At 35.9% G+C, this 6,000-nt stretch overlaps 1 long non-coding RNA gene across 1 annotated transcript; it reads left to right on the plus strand.

Annotated features, from left to right (window-relative positions):
- Positions 1-854: 854 nt before the first annotated feature.
- LOC121793773 lies at positions 855-2,744 on the plus strand. Its single transcript, XR_006049163.1, has 2 exons — positions 855-1,617; positions 1,710-2,744. It is a non-coding gene; the product is annotated as an uncharacterized LOC121793773 (long non-coding RNA).
- The last annotated feature ends 3,256 nt before the right edge of the window (positions 2,745-6,000 follow it).

Genomic DNA, 6,000 nt, shown 5'->3' on the forward strand with positions numbered 1-6,000 from the left:
AATATATGCAGGGCTGAGTACAAAAAGTACTCAGTGAACACATTGCCGAAGAATACACATATACATTTGAAAATATTGTCAAGCCATCATCACAGTAACACTCGGGGTGTTGTTGAAAAGACCCGAGCTTACTAAAAATATCACATTGGGTTGCAACCCCTTTTTCCTGTACTTAGCCATATCTGATCACATTGTGCCGTTGAGATGGTGTTCTCACACGGTCACCTTCCCTGCCCATCATGTCAGAGGTTTCCATGTACCGGGAAGGTGGCCACCTTCCACGGTCATCTTCTCTGCCGTTCACGGTCAGAGGTTCCAAGTAGGGACACCACCCTACTAGGACTCAAAATCGAATCGATTCACATATATCATCTTTCATAATTCACTTGGCCTTAGCCAAACAGATAGGCATCATACACAAAATATTTATGGCAAGACAACATCTTTAAAACATCCACGAACATGTGTTTGTGTTTTCACAAAATACGATTTGTATTTTAGTATAAGAAAGCTCACCTTGATCGTTTAGTTTCCTTAACTTGAATCTTTCGTCCCGACTTTACTTGCGGAGGTAACCTTTTGAAAATATCACAATAGAAAATACTAATTTAGTTTTAAACTAATCTAATTAAATTAGAAAGAAAATCTCATGGTTTAACCCTACTATTATTATTACCATTAGTATCATTCTTATTCTTATTCTTATTCTTATTCTTATTCTTATTCTTATTCTTATTCTTATTCTTATTCTTATTCTTATTCTTCTTCTTATTATTATTAGTAGTAGGCTCATACTAACTGAAATTTAAATTTGGGCTCTTCTCAAATTATTTTAGCCTACTATAATTTCCATAACAAAGCCCACTCTCCCTTTACCAAAATAAATAAAAGAACCAAATTCTAGTTAAATTTAAAGGCCCAACATCTAAAAAGGGATCAGCCCATTTCATTAATTAATTTAGTCCATATACTCCCCTTCCACCACACGTATCACTACTCTCTCTCACCTAATCACTATTCACCTTCTCCCCCAATTTCACAAAATGCACAACCTCTTTCTCTCCCCTTTCTCTTCTCTCTTCTCTTCACCGCACCGCCGCCGTTGCCACCGCGGATCCGTCACCGCCGCGGATCCTCCACCGCCGTTGCCAAGAATCTCCCCCAACCGCCGTGGATCCCGCTAACACCTCGTGCAGCTCCTCCCGCCGTCGTGCGTGTTGCTGCCGCCGTTGTGCATGCACAGGCGGCGGCTTCGCCGTCCTCTTCCCGGAGGTCCGCCGCCTGCACGCTCCATCTCTCTTTCTCGGTCAGATTCGCCTCACCACCGCCATGAATCCTCCGTCGCGGATCCGCCGTCGTCGGCTCCTTCCTCCATCATCTTCTCCTTTCCATTCATCTCTCTCGGCTCCCCCTCTCTCTCGGCTCCCCCCCTCTCTCTCTCTTCTTCTCTCTTCACCGTCGCGCCGCCATCCCCCTCTGTTTTCCTCCCGATCCGCCGCCGCCGCCGCTGTACTTCGTCGCCCTCCTCCCGGAAGTCTGCCGGTCTGCACGCTTCACACAGCCGGAGCAGTATCCCGAAGCCAACACGGTCGCTGCCTCCTCGCCGACCCCCGAATGGTAAGTAATGCCCAATTTTTATCATTTCCACCTTTTGTTTTATTCTTAAGGATTAAATCTTGAATTCCAAAGTTTGGTGTTTTTAATTGTAGATTCGTCAAGGATGGGATTTTATTGATGGATTTGGGGTATTGGGCTGTCATCGTCGGCAACGGCGTGCTAAAGCCCGCTGCCGGAACCATTCAGATTCATAGAGATAAGTTCTTCTCTTTCTTTCTAGTTATTTAGGCAGTAGGATTCTATTTTGTTTCTATTTACTGAATTTGGTGAATTTTGAGTATATGGCATGCTATATTGAAGACTTAATGGTGAAATACAGTAGGTTGTTAAACTTGAGGTGGCAGATTATATTTCCAGTACATTTTTTTATATTAAACTTTGTTTTCAAAGCTCATACAATATGTCTTCAAACAGTTAGATGATGCCTAGAGCTTGTTATACTTATAAAACTATGGATTAAATGATGTTTACATGTAAGTTTCGATCATTAGATGTTAAATTTGCCTATATGCAATATGTTATGATACGTGGAGGAAAAAAAAAGTTACTGATGGTACTCACTTCTGTGGTGTGAAGAAGAAAGTGACTCGTTTTTGTTGTTTTTCTTTTTGGACTTTCCTCTGACTCTATGGAAGGATGGATCTCTGCTGCCTTTTCCTTTTCTTTGGTGATAAGTATATTTTGGTGGAATGGTGGGACAGGTGAAAAGGATAGTATTTAGGGGTGATGATAGCAAGTGGTCTGACAAAATTTTATCACAAATATTCTCATCTGTCAGGAAAAGATTGTATGATACAAATTTTATCTGCAGCATTAAATGAGCTGTCGGAAATTTGATCCTCTAGGATTTGCTTCCTTTTTTTATATAAATATATTTATTATATATATATATATATTTTATTTAATTATTTAAATAATTGTTTATTGATTTATTCACTTGTTTGTTAAATTTTGGTGTAGGTATAATCGTTTCAAGTTCGTGGCCGTTCGCGTTGAAGTACCCGTTTTCTTGAAACATACGATGTATAAATTAAATTTTCGTTGGACTTTTGTTGGATGTATCGGACATTTAACATTTTGATTGTGGAACCTTATTTATTAAATTTGTTATATTCATATAGATGTAATATATTTACGTGTTCTATTCACTTACCTAACGTCAAAACAAACAACAACAACAATCTATCGCAGTTCGGATTTAATAGCTTAAAAGTCACTTATATAGATAATCATGCTAATAATATTGTTTCAAATAATATCGGTTTAGCGGGTCGTTACAATATATCCACGCGAAGCTCTTTCGAAGACGAAGAGAATGATATGTATTAGAGGTTTATCAGACTTCAAAATCGCGAGAAACATTGACTCAAACAAGGCTGCTGCACATCCACATATTTTGTGTACATTTTCTAATCCATTTTCTATCATTTCTCAACAAAGATGTAAACATGCCAAAATATAGAAATATAATCAAAATCATCCAAGACAACCCTCTAAAACCATGCAAAATCTAAATACGTCAACCGACTATATAAGATCACGAAAAAAATCACTATGTGGTTCATGGATTCATAAATACTTGTATATAAAAGCTTTCTTTTAGTATATTTCTAATATAATAGTGCAGAGTGTTTTGACGCCGCTTCGTCATTGAATTATGCGTACTTTGATGATTCTTAAAATAAAGATAAATTATTATTTGACTTATTTACAGCTGGAATAAATTAAATTTGACCAATCATAATTCAAGAAAACTAAGAAGTACTCCAATTAGCTAGCATCTTGATAATTCACTCTTTAACAATTCAAAATATTTTTGTTACATCTACGATGCACCTCTAACGTTATGAAAATTTTATTTAATTTTCTACAAATTGATTTATGTTTGAATTTTGAAACAAAATGTTGATTTATGTTTTAAATACATAAACATAAACATACTATTGATAGATATTTTGTAAATAATTATGTAATGAATAAGTTATTTAAATTTAAATAACTTAATCTTTTTTAAAAATATTAAAGAAAATTAAAAATACGTATTTCATTGTTGAATGATTAATTAAAAATATGTATATAAATAAAAAAAATTTAAAATACGTATTATTTTTTTGAAAATATTAAAAGAATTAAAAATACGCATTGGCCCGAATAACCCGGTGGGTTAGCCCGAAACCCGAAGGGTTAGGGTTAGGGTCAAACTTTTATAACCCGAAAAAATCATAACCCGAATAGCCCGTACCCGAATGGCCCGACAACCCGAACGGGTTGGCCTGATTGACATCCCTAGTTTTGGCATTGTTTTCTTGCATAGGCTGGCGGATCTAATTATACTTCGTTTTTTATCTCACGGTTTTAGACATAGAGTATGATGGAACATGCTGAATTATACTCCATCCGTCCGAGTTTAAGAGTCACATTTTGTCATTTAAGTCCGTCCCAGTTTAAGAGTCACATTTAGAATCTACCATATTTGGACAGAAAATTTAACCTCATTGTTGATGAAATTTATACTCAAATGCCATTACTTTCATAAAAATAAAACAAAACAAAATCCTAAACACACAAAAAGCAAAAGGGGGGTACTTAGTTTGGATATATTGTCATACGACAACAACTACCTCACTTCATTTATTACACGCTCCACCAATTTCTTAAAACCCGTGCCATAACTAAATTTTACTCTTAAACTGGGACGAGGGAAGTACTTAGTTTGGATATATTGTCATACGACAGTTTTCGGTACGGTATATCGTGCCGGACCACTCCTACCTAAACTTCACCATAATAATAAAAGGTTATTTAGGAACAAAAGGACTAAAATGCCCTTTAGGGGTTTCAGGTTATTTTGGATAAAAAAAGAGTTCAAAAAGTCTTTCAAATGATATTACATCAAAATCTAGACACTTGTGAGGATATTTTTAAAGAATGAAAATCACAATTAATACTACTCCACCATGGTAAAGTTTAGGTACCAAAAATTAAGTTCATTATTTTATTTAATCTATTAAATATCTATATAAGATATTTAATCTTACGAGACGAAGTGACCTTGTTTTTAGTATATTATTCACCGATCTAGACTTGAATATCAAACATGGCTATTAAAGATACTCCCTGTGTCGCGAATAAGAGTCTCATTTTTCCATTTTTGGTCCGTCCGCGAATAGGAGTCCCGGTTCATAATTACCATAAATGGTAAAGAGACCTCACATTCCACTAACTCCTACCACTCACATATCATTTAAAACTAATATATACAAGTGAGACTCATATTCCACTAACTTCCTTCCACTCACTTTTCTTAACATTTCTTAAAACCCGTGCCGGAAACAAATGGGACCCCTATTCGTGGAAGGAAGGAGTAGTTCGCATGAGTTCATGTGTTAAGGCTGACAAATCATACGTGTTGGTCATATTGGATCAATCGAATAACGACACAACCTGATAAGGCCTAAGGTAAACTGACATGTTAAGAAAACTATCAGCTCGAACATGAAATCGACTTGCTACCTTCAAACCTATTCATAATCCGCACACGAAATGATATAATTTGAATCGATATGATACGATAACAACATAAACCTGATTTACGTGATTAAACATGATTACTAAACTCGGTTTACACGAACTAAAGAATAAAACTAAAGTATAACTGTTTATAAAGAAAAACGTAAGCAAAATAATAATTATATTTTTAATAGGTTTCTTTAAAAATTAGTAGGTGTAATAGATATTACGTCTAACAATAATATATTAGTACGATATATGACCACCATGTAAAATTACAAAACTGAACATGGGAAGGATGTGAATAATTGTTGTTTTTCGCATAGAATGGGTGTACAATTTTGATTTTATAGTCCAGCTACATATAATTTTAAAAATTTAAATCTTTAATTTATTTATAGATATTCAAAATGGTTTTTATTATTTGAAGAGTTATGGAATCCTGCAATAATACAAAAAAACATTGCTACAATGGTCCTCGATCCCAAAAATTCCGACGCGAGCTCGTAGCGAAGACGAAAAATGAGAGCATCTGATATGATATGTTGAATTGTTGGATAACTAAACTGAAAGTACAGGTTTGTGTCAGGTGTCATTTCGAGCAAAGGATGTATCCTACTGATCAGGATGGAAATCCCAGCTAAGCCTGAACCTGGTATCAAAAATTCCTCAACCCACTTCTACTGACTAGTATAGTGGACGTTAGGGTCGAATCCCACAGAGATGATGCGTTTTGGTATCGTGGTGATATTCTGGAAGGTTTGGTTAGCTACCACGCTTTGGGTTGAGACTTAATCTAGGCTGCAATTTAAGATGGTACTCTACTGACTAAGAGGTGGGAGAGATGTTTGACAGGCGGCTGTGTACGTGAGA

This window comes from Salvia splendens, chromosome 3 (genome assembly GCF_004379255.2).
Source record: "Salvia splendens isolate huo1 chromosome 3, SspV2, whole genome shotgun sequence".
In the NCBI taxonomy this organism is placed as follows: domain Eukaryota; kingdom Viridiplantae; phylum Streptophyta; class Magnoliopsida; order Lamiales; family Lamiaceae; genus Salvia; species Salvia splendens.